We start from the raw sequence: 18,965 nt of genomic DNA, 5'->3' as shown, positions 1-18,965 counted from the left end.
ACAAAGAATATACTGGTATCGGTAACTTATTGTTAATTAAGATGTATGCTTATGACATGATTGGGAGGGGGTGGGGGAAGTAAAGGAGGGCAAAACATGAGAAGGGGTATCAAGGTTTGAGAAGTAATGCACCCACTACCTGACAAATGTAACTGTAACCCATCTATACACTATGCTGACAGTAAAATACAATTTAAATAAATTTTTAAAAAGACAAGCAAATACCTATATCCATATTTCCCTAGCTCTACCTCAGTGAAATCTACTTCCCAGAATTCTTCAGGCAAAAGGGCTATGAGCTCTGACTCCTTCTGGAACACCAGTTGTTTTGTTATTTACTGGATGTCAGCTGACACACCTAGAAACAATACTATGCACAAGATTTTTCAGGTCAGGAATAAAATCAACTTGTGAAAAAAAAGTGCGTGCTTTGGGGGCCAGGAGGCTCCTTGTGGGCCTAGTGAGAGAGTGCTTGCCTAGCACGCACAAAGACCCAATTCGATTGGTTGGTATCACATACATAGAAAAAGCCAGAAGTGGTGCTGTGGCTCAGGTGGTAGAGTGCTAGCCTTGAGAAAGCCCAAGGACAATGCTCAGGCCCTGAGTTCAAGCCCCGGAATGGCAGAAAAAGAAAAACAAAGATGCATGCTTTTTTCAGAGGAAGTATGCATGGTAAGTATTTGTTATCTTTTTTCTGTTCCAGGATATGAAATTTCATTTCATTTTCAGGTTTATTTAGATCATTATTCTTGATGACCTTGACAGTTTTGAGGACTATGGATCTTGAGTATTTTGGAGGCTTTCTCATTTTCTTTTTTCTGTTTCTCTTTTTTTTTCTCTTTTTCTGTTTTTCTCATGGTGCGACTGGGATGCAGGTTATTGATTAGAAGACCACAGAGGTAAAGTGCCATTCTCATTTGCATCATATCCAGGAAGCACATGCTCTACATAACTTACCATTTGACATTAGCCTTGAGCCCTTGGCTAAAGTAGTACTTGTCAGAATTTTCTACTGTGAAGCTATGGTCATCCTTCCATACCTGTGCTCTCTGGAAGAAAGCCACATGTTTTGAAGGGCAGCCCACTCTCAAGTTGTGGGGGAGTTGAGGATGAAGTAGAATTGCTTCTAGTTCCTCAGCATGGTGGGCTTGTGTCTCCTCTCATGTTATTTATTAATTTTTATTTCATCATTTAGTTATTCCATCATTTATTTTCATCAGTTTAGACTCATGAATACTTATTGCATATTTTAGCTTATAGAGTCCTTATACTTTAAATGCTTACTTGCTCAAATCTCTTTTGCATTGACTGTTAATGCTTTCAGTTTTTCAGTTGTGTGCCCTTACAATATAGAGTTTGCTGTACATGCATGTGTGTGTCTGTGTGTCTGTATCGGTCTGTCATAGGACTTCCTACAAAATGCCCCACATTCCTCTCATCTGTGTGTTTCCTGTCCCAGTCTTAGAATCAATCAATCTTCCCTCCAAGGATCCTTAGTTCCTCTTATTGGAGAATGGTATTAGAAATGGAATGTAGTTGTATGCTGGTGGCTCGTGCCTGTAATCCTAGCTACTCAGGAGGCTGAGATCTAAGGATTGTGGTTCAAAGCCAGTTCTGGCACAAATGACCATGAGATTCTAATCTCCAATTAACCAGAAAAATATCTGGATATAGAGCTATGACTAAAGTGATAGAGTGCCAGCCTTGAGCAAAAAAAACAAAAAGCAAACAACAACAACAAAAAACTAAAAGAGACCCCCACATCCCGGCAGTACTGTAAAGAACATGAAATAAGTAATATGTAAGCGTTAGGACTGATGTTTCAGCTGGGGTAACAAAGTCAGTTTTATTTTTTGAAAAAAATTAAAGTAAAACCAGTGATGATGAGGGCAGACAATGGGCCCCATAGCAGAATAACAGTCTGATAGAAAGGTGGCTAGGACTAGACACTGTCCTGGGGAGAAAGGTCGAACAGGATCACAGAAGACTTGCAGAACAAGAAGAGGTCCTCTGCTTCTATCCTTACTCCACTTCAGATCTCTTCCAGAGTGGCCATGGGCTGAACAAGAAGAAATGTCTTCTCTCTTCTGATCTGTCCTAGGTTCAGTCAAGACCACATGGAGGGGTGATCTGTGATGCAGGCCAAAACTTTCTGAGCTACCTTTGTGAGGTGACGCTCAGACACGTATCTGCTAGCTGTTCTTTTCCTTTGCTTGGCAGTATCACAAACCCACCTAAGACTGGAAACATCTTGTCATGAGAACCTTGAAAGAGGCAAACTGTCCTCAGGCAGTGGCCTGGAAGAGGCAGTACTCACTCTCCCACCATCACCCTGAGGTTGTACCATAGGGAACAACCTGTCCTGGCAGCTAAAGGCTGGTTTTTAGAGCCTGCACAGTTCTGGCTCCCCAGGCAGGAGGTTTCCAGATCTGTTTATAGAGAGATATTCCTTGCAGAACTGAAATGAGAATTTAACTGTGCATTTTGTATACTACTTGGAAGCCTTCCAACAAAAGAGTTATCTGAGGACTGTCTCGATGCTGAGCCTTGGGTTTGGAGTCATCAGAGTGCTCTTACCCATCTAAATTATTCAGTTATCTCTCACCCAGATAATTCACTGCAATCCTGATAACAGGTTTTTTTTTTTTTATGAGGCTGCAATTCTGGAACCTCTCCAGATGCTAAAAGATCATACAAAGTGCCAGTGTTTACTTTCCCTGAGGTGTGGTTGGAGATACTATCATTTACCCTGAGTCCAGAGTATAGCACAAGGGACTCAATGTCAGTGTGAGGTCCAAAGGGAAATATCTAAGAACTAAGATGTATTTCTGCCCCCATGCCAGAGTTTGGAAAGTTAAAGAAGGCATCTGGAGAGAAGATCTAGAGCTCCAGGGTGAAAGCCAGGAATAGTAAATGGTTATGGGACAAGGGGAAACGGATGGATAAATTTAACAATATGGGTCAACGTTCACCTAGATTTATACCCTTTTCTATCTGTGCTATTAATGATAGGATGGCTTCTCTTCTAAGCCAGTAAAGACCATATAAATGAGACAGCCAATAGCTTATCCAGATTAACCATGCCTTTCTCAAATGAGAGCAAGAAATTCAAGCAGGAACAACAAATACGTCAGAGACCAATTAACATTACTTGATAACTATAGTCTTCCCATTGGGTTAGGACACAGCCTCCAACTCATTCTCAGTACACTGTATCCACCTTCCTAATCATAATAAACTCCTTTTCCATATGGGCTTTATGGCTGCTTATCTCATCTCTGCTTACTGCCCCCAGTGCCGCACACTATCCTGTGAGATTCCTCAAGTTAAATGGCCCTCAATGAAAAATGCTATCTTCTTTTCTTTTCCTGTAGTCAAATGGATGAGCTTGAAATGTAACAAAATTTCAAGTCCTTTTTCAAGTCCCTCATTCCCTGTTAAACAGGGAAAAGGTCACAAGCTGGGAAGGTAGAGTGTGGATTGAAGGTCTAAGATATGAATGAAAACTTCGTTTCTTGATTTGACACTATTGATTGGCGTTTTAGAGCAGACAATCTTTGTTCTGCGGTCTATCCTATGAACTTCAAGGCCTCCTAAGTCTTAGAGGCCTCCCCACTTCCTCTACTAACAACTCCCTTCTCAACCAACCAAAAATGTTCCCAGACATTACCAAATATCCCCCAGAAGGAAAGGGAGATACAAAACTGTTCCCTGTTGAGAACCACTGATTATTGCCAAATCCTATGTATTAGCTGTGACAATATGGTCATTCATACTGTCTTATAAAGAAAGAAATCTCTTATGCAATAGGGCACTTTGTCCACCTATGACCCAATAGAATGAAAACAATCTTCCGGGGGTGGAGGGTGGGGAAGAGAACAAAGCTGGGAGACATGCTTCACTATATCTTTCAGTTTAATTTTTTTATCATTTCTTTTTAAAAATTATTTTATTATTGGGGGGTATATAGAGGGGTTCCAGTTTCATTCATCAGGTAGTGGGTACATTACTTCTTGAATATTGTTACTTCTTCCCATGTTTTTCTCCCACTTCTCCCCCACTCATCTTATTTTTCCCTTCTCTTCCCTATTTCAAATAAACAAATAAACGTCGATATAATATAGTAGGTACCAAAGTTAGATACAGTAACAACATGAGATAAACCATAAGGGGAAAAAAAGAGGAAAGAAATAACTTCATATAGTACATTAAGAACAACAACCTCAAAGATAAACCTCTTGTTTCCATATCCTTAGTTCATTTCACTTAGCCTTATCCTATATGGCCATATGAACATAGCTTTTGAGCTATTGTGATCCTCTGTTATGAGGATCCTAAATATATTACGTCTTTTTTATCCTTTTTTCCTAGGAGGTAGAATGAGCATTCAGAGAATTGAATCTAGGGAATTGAATCTGGGGCCTTGAACATGTTAGGCAAGTCCTCTGACATTTACCTGCACCCCAAGTCCTACATTTCCTAATTTCAAAACTTACCACAAAGCTATAGTGATTAAGACTCTGAATCAGAGATGGAAACCAAAATCCCTTCCTGATATTCCTACAGTGGGCACTTCTGCCTCGGAAATCTCTTCTCAAGGCTGGTGCCTTGGAGAAAGAGGAGCACCCATCTGCTCCTTCATTTACTGGAATGACATACAGAACAGGCCTTACCTCCAGGAACTTTTCCCCAGTTAGCCTGGATCCAAGCTGTCAACTGCCTGCTTCTTTATATCTTGTACTGGTGTAATGCAGGACTCACTCCACCATTAAAACTGAATAAAATGGCTGCATTCCACTTTGTCCACTATCGTGGTATCATCTCACAGTTTTCAGTGTGTGTCTATGGATTTCAGAACTCCTTCCTTGTTTTTGTCACAGAGAGAAACTCAGTTTTAATAAAAAGAGAAGAGGATGGGAAATGCAGACAAGAATCCAATGTATATCCTACAAAATTAAGAAGAGTAAAGGAAGGAGTGGGTAGGGGAAGGATAAGTGAGAATGTTGAAAGGGGTGGCATTGACAGGTATATTACATTCATTAACTACCTTGGTACGTGGGAATTCCTTTATACAACTACTTATAGATAATAATTTTTAAATAAGTGAAGAAATAATTTCTTGGAGGAAAAAACAGACTGTGCTACTGGAATAAGGTGCCTTACACACACACACACACACACACACACACACACACACACACACACACACACATTACGTAACTCAAAGGAAAAGAATTAAGACTTCAGAAATATATCCTCACATTTACATTCAATTGATTTCCTGAAAGGAAAACTGAATTGGGAAAGGGAACAGTGTTTTCAACAAATGGTGAATGGACAAGTATCTATATTCAAAACAATGAAGATGAACCCTATACTATATACAACAGTGAACTCAAAACCTATCAAAGACATACCAGAGGTAAAAGTATAAAACCCTTAGAAGAAAACAGTGGTATACTATGACCCAGTAATTCCACTCCTTGGCATTTACCCAAATGTCCAGAAACAAGTACATACTAAAGCCACTAGCACAACGATGTTCATTGCAGCACTATTCACCATAGCAAAGATATAGAACCAACCTAGATGTCCCTCAGCAGCTGATTGGATCAAGAAGATGTGGTACTTATACACAGTGGAATTCTATGCTGCCATCAGAAAGAATGATATTGCCCCATTTGTAAGGAAATAGAAAAGACTTGGAAAAAATCATATTAAGTGAAGCCAGACCCAAAGGAACATAGGCTCAATGGTTTCCCCCATTTGTAATAATTAGTACACATCTAGTACTCTGCTAGCAGAGGATGACAATAGGTCAAAACCTAGATACATAAGGTCATATAGGATGAGACTAAATGAAAGGGTCTCTAGGATATGGAAACAAGAGCTTTACCTTGTGTGATTGATGTTCTTAATATACTATTTTATTTCTCTTCTTTTTTATTTGCCCTTTGGTTAATCTCATGTGGTTACAGTATTTGACTTTGTTACCTGGTATATTATATACATGTTTATTTGCTTAACTGAAATAGGGAAGGGAAGGGTGGAAAACAAGATGTTTGGGAAGGGTTGTGGGAGGGAAATGGGGACAAAAACATGAGAAAAGATATCAATGTGTGAGAAGTAATGCACCTACTACCTGGCGAATGTAACTGTAACCCCTCTATACATTATCCCCACAAAAAAAGTTAAAAATGTAAAAAAAAAAAAGAAAGAAAAAGAAAACAGTGGTATAAATCTTTGGGACCTTAAAATTATATGTAACACTAAAGCACAATGACAAAGGACTCCCTCAAAATTAAAACTGTCCTTCAAAGAATATGATGAAAGTAAGGATAAGGTAACTCACAGCAAAGGAGGAAAAATATGAAAATCTACAATCAGACTCCCTCAAAAATAAAAGTGCATGTATTTCAAAGACGATAGAAAAAATAGAGGAGATAACTCACAGAAAGGAAGAAAGAGATGCGAATCTTACATCTGATCAGAAAGTTTGTATCTAGCCAGGTGTGGTGGCTCATGCCTGTAATCCTAGCTACTCAAGAGGCTGAGATCCCAGGATCTCACTCAGTTCAAAGCCAGCTGGGCACTAAAGTCTGAGAGACTTTTATCTCCAATTAACCACCAGAAAACTGGAAATGGAACTTTGGCTAAAGGAATAGGGCTATAGCCTTGAGCTGAAGAGCTCAGGGACAACGCCTAGGCCCAGAGTTCAAGTCCCATGACCCCCCCACACACAAAAAAAATTATCTAGAATATACAAATAGCACCTACAACTAGTAATTAAAAAGACTATCCAGTTGGATACTGGTGATTCAAACCTATTATCCTAGCTACTTGGGAGACGAAGATTAGTAGGACAGTTCTAGGCTAGCTAGGCTAGCCAGTCAAAAAGTTTGAAAGACTCCATTTCAATCAGAAGGTGGGTGTGATCACAGCTCATGTTTGCCATCCTAGCTACATGGAGGTTAGCCAGGAAAATAAACAAGAGATCCTTCTCCATTAATAGCCAGACTTGATTACTGATTGTCTATGCCTGTCACCCTAGCAACATGGGAAATGTAAATAGGCAGGTTCAGTATCTCTTCTTCTTCTTCTTCTTCTTCTTCTTCTTCTTCTTCTTCTTCTTCTTCTTCTTCTTCTTCTCCTCCTCCTCCTCCTCCTCCTCCTCCTCCTCCTCCTCCTCCTCCTCCTCCTCCTCTCCCCGTTCTTCTTCTTCGACAGTGCTGGGGCTTGAACTCAGTGCCTAGGCACTGTCCATGGGCTTTCTCAAGGCTAGTGCTCTGCCACTTGAGCTAGCATTGCTTCCAACTTTTTCTGTGTATGTAGTACCAAGGAATTGAACCCAGAGCTTCATGCACGGTAGACAAGCACTCTACCACTATGCTACACTCCTGGCCCCATAGGGGGTCTTTTAACGGCTCAGCTGGACTAGGTTTTACAGTACATCTATAGAGATAAAGACAGCCATGGGGAGCTCTGACTCTGGGAACCTCTAAAATCACACAGGAGGGAAGCTAGACAACACAATCATCCTTCTCCTCCATAGATACAGTTTGACCAATATCCCACCTTGTGGAGTATGACTGGATAAACGAAAGAGCCTACAGACCAAATCACGTGGAGCTGGTCAGATGTAGTTGTGAGCCCAGAGTGAGTCTCTGAGTGATGTGTTTTCTTCATCAGGTTCCAAAACAGCCTTGCATGGATTTGGCAATTAGAGATAAAAGATAAATGAAACCACATTCCTCAGCACATCTGGGGGGCCCAGAAGACAAAGGAAAGGCAGCAAGACTTCAGTGAAATCTCCCACTGAGAAAGGACAACACTGGCACAGTCCTGGGACACTTAATGAACTACAGGTTGCCCTTACCCACTTCTTATCAGTGGCAAGGATACCACTGTGAAGGGTTTTCTGTGGGCACTCCTTCGAAGAGTGTAGTGAAGGACTCCTTGGGTGGGGGTGGGGGAGGGTGTTAGTTTAATGGCCACATGTGTAATTGCAGGTTCAGGGACTTAACCTAGGATTTAAGCAATCACAGATTTGCCAACTATCTTCACTGGAAATAAGTTTCCCTGCATCCTAGTGAACTGCAGTTCCATTTGATGTTTTGCAAGGGTTGTTAACTAGTAACTAATTCTAGCCATCTATTCCTGGTCAAAGTCCTTGAACTGTACTTGCCTTGTGGCGTCTCAATGTTATCAATATGTACTATTTTGTCAGCTTGGGCTTACACAGGAACTGGAGGACAGAGCTCATAGGATACCTGTCTGTCTCCTATGTGTTCGCCCATATCTATGCTGAGGATCTGTAGTCCCAGCATCGGAAGTGAATGCAGCAGTAGCATAGACTGGCTGTGGAGGCAGAGGCAGGGAGGTGGGGGATGGGAGGAGAAGGTGGGCAGGGCAGTGACATGTGTGCCAGATCTGGAAGTATGAGTAATGATTTCCCAAGCAAAGCACAGCATTTGCAGATCCAGGGTTTTATCAGGAGCTGGCTGTGGGGTCATGTCATGTGCTGGATGGGAAAGAAACTGAAGTCACTGTGAACAGTTCACCAGAGGGTATGGAAGGAAGAAAGAGAGGGAGCGAGGGAGGGAAGAAAAGGATGGAGGGAATTAAAAAAGAAGGAAAGCAGAAAACTCCAGCTCACTGACCTGAAGTGACAGCCTCTGTCTCCTGTACATTCTAGCCACATGCCCAGCCTCATCCTAGCCTTGGCGTTTCCTCACCTAGCATGCTCCTGATGCACGCCCCTGATGCACGCCCCCAAGCACTTTTCATCCCGTGCTTTCTCTCTGACCAAGCAACCTGATCTCCTCTCCGTTATTGTTCCTCAGATTATCTGACTGGCCAGTTGGCATTCGTGATCAGGGATGTGTCTGAAGGTGAACGATAGTGGCATCTGTGGTACTTGGTGGCCTAGACCTAGATGTCTCTGTAGGGCTCACTGTGCATGTGCAGCTGTTCATGTTCCTTGTGGTTATTTTGTTCCCAGAACAGCAAGTATAAAATCAGACAGGTAGGAAGGATCTCTTGGGTCATCTGGCTGTTTGCCATAGAACTGTACAGGTCGAGCCTCCCTAATCTGAAAATCCCAAAGCTCAAATAGTCTAAACTCTGGAAGGTTTTTTTGAAGGGCTACTATGACATAAGTAGAAAATTAAAGCCAGGCCCCAGTGGTTGTTACCTGATGCTCAGGAGGCTGAGATCTGAGGACTGGGAGTTATAGTCAGCCCAGGCAGGCAAGCCCTTGAGACTTTATCACCAACAAATCACAGAGCTGGAAATGGTGCTGTGATACAAGTGGTAGAGCACTAACCTTGAGCTAAAGGAGCTCAGGGTCAGTGGCTAATCCCTGAATTCAAACTCCAGGACTAGAAAGATAAAGTCTACCCCTGACTTCATATGACAGAGGTTCACATGTTGTACATGGGCACATTAAACATATTCTGTAAACTTACCATTGGGCTATGGTCTGTGAGATGCATATGAAACAGAAATGAATTTCATATTTAAACTTGGCTCCCATCCTTCAGATAGCTCATTCTACGTATACAAATATTCCCAAATCCCAAATCCAATACCTGTCAGGTCTGAAGTGTCTTGGATGAGGGATATCCAGTGCTGTCATTTTGGCAAAATCTCTGCCTCATTTCAAAGAGGCACTCCACAGCTTGGGGTGAGGAAAAGGTGAGGTTTGGAGTGAGGCCACTGGTGGTGGCTTTGATGCCGGACTGTTTCAGCCCCTGGGTCATGTAATGAGCCACGGAGGCAAAATGGAGCACGTATTTGCTTGCTGCCTGGTTTCCTTTCTCTTTACTCCTTTCCACAGCCCCAAGGGCCCTTGCTTCTTAGTGGCCTTCCATAAACACCCAGGGATTCCCTGCGGGACAGGATTCCTCTGGCTTTGGGACAAGGCACTCCAGATGCCCATAGCAGTAGTTCACTTTGGATTACCAACAGAAAACTCCACAGGAGGATCTAGGAAATACTGGCTGGTTGTTGGCTTTGTTTTCTTTTCCTGGTACTCTAACCCAAATGGATCTTCCCTTGGGAACCAGCCACTGGCTGTGACCTACTGTGAGCCCCATTGGAAGTAGAATAACACACACACACACACACACACACACACACACACACGTCACACTTGTTTAGGTCATGGCTAGTTGGGAGCCTGGGCACCATCCGCTTTCGTCCATGTCCTGTGACTTCCCACAAAAGATGGCATTGTCACATTCTCAAGATGAAGAAAAATTCAGCCCTGAGCTGCCAAGAGCTCACCCAATGCCACATAAACAGAAATGTCTCTGTGCTTCTGGCTCACAGACTTGTGGACCACATGGGATTAGGAGGAAAGCATGTTGTTGTCTGTTGGCAATGATCCCTTTTCAGTAGTATCCCTCTTTATCCCGTCTGGACAGTGCACCATACATGGGTGCCAGTGAGACAGAAATTCAAGGCCATCACAATACATGTTGTCTAATCTCAGTCCAAGGGAAGGACATTTGAGAGAGGTGCAAGGCCTGTGTGGTTTTGGCACAAGACAAGGCAGAGTAAAAGGATGATGATGACAATGGTAAGACCCGATTTTTGCCTTGGAGAGTTTAAAAGCTCCTCTTCCACTGGGCACTAGTGGCTTGGGCTTGTAATCCTAGCTACTAAAGTGGCTCAGATCTGAGAAGCATAGTTTGAATCCAGCCGAGGTGGAGAAAATCTGCGAGTGTTGTCTCCAATTAACCATGAAAGAGCTGGATGTGGCAGAGTGGTAGTCTTAAGCACAAAAGTTCAGGGACAGTGCTTAGGCCCTCAAAGTAAGCCTCAGGACCAGCACACACCTGCATACAAGCACACACACACACACACACACACACACGCATGCACACACAATCTCCTGTTTTCAACTGTTTCATTATTATTCATGATATATATCATGAAAGTACATAATTCTCCTGTTCCTATATTGCTAAGGACTTATTGTAGTAGAGAAAACCTGTTTTCTCCATAGCTTCCGAACAAGGGCACATGTGTAACCCTCACCAGCACTCCTAAGTTAAATTCTAGTGCTGGTTTTTACTATAAAACAAAGTTCTGGCTCTCAGAGTTCCCGGACCACCACCATCTCTTCTGAGCCAATATTTCTTTCTTCTCTTTCAAGGTGAAGGCTCTCCTGCTCTCCCCTTCACCTTCCAAGATTTAATTCTTGTTGACTAGCTCTCTGGTAGGAATTTTCATCTACACAAACTCATGACATTCTTACCACTAGCCCATCGCATTGTTTCCATTTCTCAATTTCAGACATAAAGAAATGGCGATCTTGCGTGATGAAATCATTTGTGTAACATCACCAGATAGCAAGTGGTACCCAGAGCCATAGCCAATGTCACATCGACATGTGTGATGTGACCCAGGATCTTCCAGGTTCAGAGACATTGTCTAGCCCCAGCAATAGTATTCTTAGTCATGTTGTTGGTTCTGATTTTCGTACAGCTTCCTCTCAGCTTCCACCATACCTTTCAAATTATTTGATTAGTCCTGTGACTGGATTTTCAAATCTGAGTTTTCTTTTTCAGAGATCACCTTTCCCCCATTCCCTCCTCATCCAGTCAGTACATGGAGCTTTGGCACAGACTACAAAGCCTCTCTGGAGCTCTGAAAAGGATCATTTATTCTCCCTGTCTGAAATAATTGTCCCTGTGTACCAGCCACTTTGGCCTTCATGGACAGAGGAAGGAATCAATTTGCTTTACTCAATAACTTTTCCAGTTTTCTTTTTCTCCACTTCCCCCCTCTTTCTCTTTCTCTCTCCCTCCCTCTTTCCCTCCCTCCCTGCCCCTTTCTTGCCAGTCCTAGTGCTTGAACTCAGGGCCTGAGCTCTGTCCTTGCATTTTTTCCTCAAGGCTAGTGCTCTACCACTTGAGCCACAGCACCACTTCTGGCTTTTCTGTGTATGTGGTACCAAGTAATTGAATCTGGTTCTTCATGCATGCTAGGCAAGCACTCTATCATTAGGACAAACTTCTGGCCCCATTCCTCTCTTTCTTTCTCTCTCTCTTTCTTTCTCTCTCTCTCTCTTTCTCTCTCTTTCTTTCTTTCTTTCTTTCTTTCTTTCTTTCTTTCTTTCTTTCTTTCTTTCTTTCTTTCTTTCTCTTTTTGCCAGTCCTGGGGCTTGAACTCAGGGCCTGGGCATTGTTCATGAGCTTCTTTTGCTCAAGGCTATCACTCTACCACTTGAGCCATAGCACCACTTCCAGCATTTTTGCTTGTGTAGTACTGAGGAAATGAATCCAGGGCTTCATGCATGCTAGGCAAGCACTCTACCACTAAGCCACATTCCCAGCTCTCTTTTCTTTTTACTTTAGGGCGATACCCCAAATCCCAATCCCACCTATCAATCAAGGTCTTTGGCCATTCCCTAGCAACAAGGAAGACATGTGTGGCTAAGGGTTTCCCAATCAGAAGGCCAGATCCCTCCAACAATGGTGATTCATTCATGAATGAGCATATGACCTGATAACTGTGATTTTTCCCTCTCCAAGAAGGAACATGGTATGTGAGTATAATGGTGTTTTTTTTCATTTATCCAGTTACTCCCAGGAAAGAAATGCCTAGTTAGGAACTGTTGAGTCATATGTAGATACAGTAGTACATTTTAAATGTTGGCACATTTTATGCAGTTGCCTTGTGGAAAGGTTGACACCAATACACATGCTTCCAGCACTGTGAAAGTCTATTTTCCACATTCTAGCAACACCTGGTGGTGTCAGTCTTTAAACGTGTTCTGCCTATCCACCTGATAAGTGAGGACAGCCACTGAAATGTGTTCCCAGCTTGGAGACTCCTTTGGGGTCACATTCGCACATGTCTGTCTCTAATGTTGCTTACCTTTAGCCTTCATTCTAAATCTTTTGGTTCATTTTTTCCACTCAACTTTACAGCACTGCTGATAATCTGGTCTTATTTGACTAGGCTGGAAAGTGATCTTTTTAGTGCATTTTTCTTTCTCAGTCTTACATTGTCACATCATGACTGTGGAAGATGTGGGCTGGAGGTGGCGGAGTGTAAGACTAAAAGAGCCTGGTCTCAAATGCTCAGAGGACATTCACCTTCAAATCTGAGACTCTGCTTTTGTTGTGAGTTATGATGCAGCATGCAGCTTCACCCTAACAAGTGCACACTCCAACCTGTCAGAACAGAGGCCAGCTATGGCCAGGGAGCAGGTACTTGGCAGTGTTTTCACCATCTCAGTAATGGTTGGAGGATGATAAATTCCAGATATTTCCTGTATCCTGAAGCTTAAAAAAGAATGAGAAGAATAAAGCCCAGGCACTGGCTTCTGGGGATTAGGAAAAGAGAATTTTTTGTGTGTGTGGTGTTGATCCTGGAGCTTGAACTCATAGCCTGGGGGCTCTCTTCAAGGCTAGTATTTGCTCTATCATTTGCACCACAGATCCATTTCTGGCTTTTGGGGGGGTGGGGGGGTTGTGGGGCTTGAATTCTGGGCCTCTGGGCCTGGGTGCTGTCCCTGAGTTCTTCAGCTCAAGGATAGTGCTCTACCACTTGAACCACAGCCACTTCCCGGTTTTCTGGTGGTTAAATGGAGATAAGAGTCTCACAGACTTTTGTGTCCGGCTGGCGTTGAACTGAGATCCTCGGATCTTAGCCTTCTGAGTAGCTAGGATTACAGGAGTGACTTGCCAGCCAGAGTCTGGCATTTGTTTTGTTTTGTTTATTAAAGGTAAGGGACTCATGGATTTAACTGCCTGAGCTGGCTTTAAACCATGACCCTCACATCTCAGCCTCCTGAGCAGCTAGGATTATAGGTGTAAGCCACTGGCACCCAGAAAAAAAAATTAAGGAAAAGGTGAGGGAGAAGAAAAGAGAAAGAAAGGGTATCAATGTATGTGAAGTAATGCACCTTCTCTCTGGTGAATATAATGTAACCCTTCTATTAATTACAATAAAAATATATGGAAAGAAAAAAATAAAAATAAAAACCCCCAAAAAATGAAAAAAAGAAAAGAAAAGAGAAAGAAGAGAGGTCATAGAAACCTTGGATGACTGGAGGAATTCAGAGGAAGCTGGCACAGATGCCTGTGGTGGGGTATTTGTGGATTTTACTAGTCAGTATTCCAATACCATAACAAATACTGTGATATGAAGAGATGGATGCCTTTCAGCTCTCAGTTTGGGAGATTCCAGTTCACAGTCTATTCCGTCACCTTGGGCCTGCGATTAGGCAGCACAGCCCACTGTGGGAATGCATGGCCGACCAAACCGCTCATCTTATGGCTGAGGTGTGAAAAAGGAGATGAAGCGTCTGTTGATCCATTATTCTCTTTGAGGGCACACCCCTAAATGCCTAAGTAGAAGAGTCTGAATAGTGGATGCTCTCCGTAAAATTTGAATAAAATATCTAGTCTGCTTTGTAAGAGGTTTGTGCTGACCTGGACTGGTTGGTTCTATATCCTCAGCCTCATACCAGAACCCAGTCTCTTTACAATATCTCCCTTAAGGCTGGGCATCATGGCTCATGTCTATAGTCCCAGTTATTGTGAAGATTGTAGTTGAAGGCCTGCTCAGACAGAAAAGTTCACAGGCCTTCATCTTACCCCAGGTGGAGAGGGCACAAATAGGAAGATCTCATTTGCATTTCAGGCCTGGCCTAAACCTTAAAGCAAGACCCTGTCTCAAAAATAACCAACTTGAAGGGGGCTGGCAGAAAGGCTCAAGTGATAGTGAGGAGCTAAAAAAAAAAGAGAAGAGCACCTCCATTCTGAAGCAGCAACCATCTTTTTGCTTATTTGAGTTTAAACTGTTGTTGGAGTTCTAGGCAGTAATTTAAACTGCAGGAGAAAAAAAAATGCCTCTTCTAAAAAGGAGACCTGGAGGCAAAGGGAGTGTCTTGAGCCCTAAAAGGTTTTTCAAATGCAAATAAAGGCTAAAGGGTTAAGTGTTTAAGCAAATATCAGTAAGAGTTTTAAAGAAAATTAGAAATGGGTTTCTGAACAAAATTTGAAAGTGAAGTTGTCCTAAATGTTTGTTTCAAGAAGAGAAAAAAAAAAAAGGAAAATTAGGACTATCAAAATGATTGCTTAATTGCTATTTTAGCTTGCTCTTGTAAGTCTCCTTATAGGAATTTCCAGCTGGCCCACTGAGGACAGCAGATCCTTATTCAGATGTAATTTTGGCCCTTATCAAGTTCCAGGTAAGGGAGACTATTTCTGTGTTGACGACCTTATTGCTTCTAATTGGAGTAAAGTGGCCTTTTATAGGACTCATTGATCTGAAAACTCTAGTTCTGAGCCAGCTCAGGCAAAGTAAAGTCCCTATGAGATGGTGGTATTTAATCAAGCAGCAGACTGCTAGTGAGACTGAGTTGCTTTGGAGCTCAAAGTGGCAGAGTGCTAGCCTTGAGCTGGAGAGCTGAGGGACAGCTCTTAGGTCCTGAGTTCAAGTCCAGAAACAACCAAGTGAAATGCTAATGGGATATTTATCCCTGTGTGGAGAGACACTACTGGGACAAAAGAAATGAAGCATCCAGATGCGGAAAGCCTCTGCTTGGATGGCAGAGCTGGTGTCAGATCCTAGAGTCACTGTGCTTGGCCATTCAAAATTAATCAGAGCCAGACATCATAGAATAGTTTGTAAGCATGCCTTACTAATGCCCGTGCCTTTCATAACTGGGCAGGAACTTGTCAATCATCCGTAATAGTGGGTAGTTTAAAGCCCTAACTGAGCTAATTTTGATTTGACACCAGCCACAAATTCAGGAAAGTTTGTGGATCTGAGGCTTGTGTCCCTATTGATCTGTTTAGGTCTGGCAACTGAAGCATAGATAGAGTCACAGAGATTAAGCTCCCCAGATAGTCAGGAAAATGCCTTTGCAAATGGGTGCTAAGTAAGCTACACTGTTGTAGCCAAAGAAAAAGCTTGTGCAGTTGTTAGATGTTTTATATAATCTCCAATTTGGAGTAAAATATTGCTCCTGATATATAATCTTGGCAACCTTTTGGTAAAATAGGCTAAGCTTTTAGGGTACCTGGCTAGGTATAGAGACAACGTCCCTGAGTCAGCTTGAAGAAGTTACAGAGATGGATCTTCGCCAATCAACCCCCTTCAGATGCAGGGACCAAAAAGTCATTTTTTTTTTTAAATAAGACAGGATAAGTTAGAGGCATGGAAAAAAAATAGTAACAGATGTGCAAGAGTGAGTCTGCACTTGTGGGGAATGGCTACAGGTTCAAGTCTTCTATACCTGCCTAGAGAATCCTAGCCTCGTTTAATCTGGTTACTAAAAGTTGTCACCCTGGTATTACTTTGAATCTCAACCCTACACTATCCTGAAAACCAATGGGGTGCCGGCCTGTAAAAATGAGTGTGCTCAGGAAAGGCAGCCAGGAAATCACTGGGAGGATTCACCAAAGGCAGGCCTTAGGTTAAGCTTCTTTAACCAGTCTGCGCAGAAATTTGCAGTGACCCAGCAGGAGGTGTGGCATTCCATTGGAGCTGCTGAGAGATGAGGTTGCTGCCACATATTCTGTCCTGCCTGATTCCACCACCCCACAGCTGCTTCCTGAGACGACTGGAACTGAACCCTTGGTGGTGGGACATTCTATCTGTGCTAAGTTCAAAGTCCCCTAGGTCTTTGCAGCCATTATGGTGACTCTGGATAGGTGAAGGTATTTTTCCATCCAGTGCTGAACAGCCTAGATGTGAAAGGTGCTAAATGTGAATGAGGGCTATAGTCAAGTAAAGAAGAGAGAAAAAGTTAGTAAAGAAAACCTTTGAAAAGGAATTGAGGAAACAGAAGAATAATTTATGGATAAGGGAGGATCTGGAAAGAATTGTCTTATGTTTGTTCTACAAAAAGGGAGAAAGACAAATCCTAGAGAGTTCCTGTATGCAGTAGATGGTATGAGCATGTAATTGAGCTAGCCATAATACAAACCAGGTTAGAATTGGTATACTGATGTGGAACTATTCTTTGTGCCCATTTGAGGAGTTGCTATGCTTGGATGAATATTTCCTAGTTGTGAGGGCTTTCTTGGGTGCAGAACTGGGAGGGCACACTGTATGCCCCTCCAAACCAGAGAATGCTGCCTGCCCGAGTCTGATAACAATTGTTAGCCCCCCACACCATGTGTTATCTCGGCTGGCACTGTTAACCATGATTCAATCCAGTCCTTACAGGCCTTACGAGTTGATCTGGGGACATATTCATCGACTGGTTTCCAGTACCCTGGCACACAAGTGAACCTACACTGTGATTCCCAACACTCCAACCACTGTGAAGGTAGCAGGAATGAGCTACTGGGTTATCACTCCTAGGCGAAGACAGCTTGTGAGGATTCCGGACTTTCTGACTCCCAGAGAAATGGACTTTGACATTCTTGGGTCCCAAACAGATGTTGACCTGAGATGCATGCATAAGTCAATCAACAAGCTCACTGACTCACCGAGGTCCCTAGCTGAAGTTGTCCTCCAGAACAGAAGAGGACTAGATATATTGTTCCTAAAGGTTTGAGTGTCGTCCTGGGAGAAGAATGCTGCTTTTGAGCAAACCACACTGGGGTAATAAAAGATAGCCTGGCAGCTATAAAGAGAAGACTCGATGAGCAAGAGAGGGAGAGACAGGGGTCCCAAGGATGAGATGAGAGGCTGTACAACTGGTCCCCCTGGGCAACTTCCCTAATCCTCAGCCATTATTGGACCTCTAGTGATTATTTTAATGTTACTGCTACTGTTGATTGGCCCATGTGTAATTAATGCAATGATGTCCTTAGTGAAACAAAGAGGATCAGAGTCATAAAACTGATGATCCAACACACCTGGTATAACCCCGTTTGTACTGAGGTAAATAGTCAAAGATTTGACTAGGCTAAAAGAAAAGGGGAGAACGAGGAGCTAAAAAACAAAAAAAAAAAAAAAAGAAGAGCGCATTCTGAAGTAGCAACCATCTTGTTGTTTATGTAAACTATGAGTGACCCAAAAGTGCACATAAATTAAAGAAACAGAATTGTGGTGCCATTAAGTCCCAGGAACTGACCTGTCTGTGTTAAAATTAACCTGAACTCGTGTAAATTCAAGGGATGGCATTTGTTTTCTAAAGCAGAACGCCCATAAATTCAAGGGATGGCATTTGTTTTCTAAAGCCATAAAACTGCCCTCAGACAGCTAATTAGGACTCTACTGGCATGGGAACCTCCCGTTAGCTTCCACTGTTCTGAAGTGTCCCTAACCCCTACCTTATCTACCTTAGCTGATTGCAGTGTTGCTGTAAATCTGTGGTCTTTGCCTTTAAAAGCTCTGTAAAAATGCAGGTCCCTGCCTCTTCCTGAGCTCCTTCTGAGGATACTTAGGACAGAGGCCCGGAGCTAGCCCTGCCTGAATAAAGCCTTGCTTTTGCATTTCGGAATGCCTGACTCTCAGTGGTCTCTTGGTGATCGTCCTGAGACTTGGGCATTACAATAGAATTCTAGCAAGCCCAAGACCCTGAGTTCAAACCCAGTGCTACACACACACACACACACACACACACACACACACACACACACGCAAAGTATCTCAAACAAAATGAAGAAGTAATGGTAGAAATATGTTTATTGAGGGCACCTTCCGTCCTAATCACACCCTCTATCTCTTCAAAGGGTAACACGTCATGTCAGAGCCAGGTGAAGTAGCAGCTCCTCAGATCCTGATCCTTTCTGTTTTCTGAGATCTAGATGTCTCTTGGCCATATACTCAGTCCCTTTTGCTTCAAAGCTGAGAAAATAACAGGAGCCAAATCCTCTGGAACCTTGTTTACTGCTAATGAAGGGAATGTGAGAAGCTTGTCCAGTGCAAATAGTAGGGTCTAGATACATTAGCTATAGAAGGAGCCCTAGCTCCAATATATACATATAGATATGAAGCCCATGCTGGCAAAATGGCTCGCTCAAGCCCACACAGCTACATGATAG

Source organism: Megascapheus bottae, chromosome 7 (assembly GCF_031878675.1).
Source record: "Megascapheus bottae isolate mThoBot1 chromosome 7, mThoBot2.hap1, whole genome shotgun sequence".
Lineage (NCBI taxonomy): Eukaryota > Metazoa > Chordata > Mammalia > Rodentia > Geomyidae > Megascapheus > Megascapheus bottae.
This window is presented reverse-complemented; position numbering follows the sequence as displayed.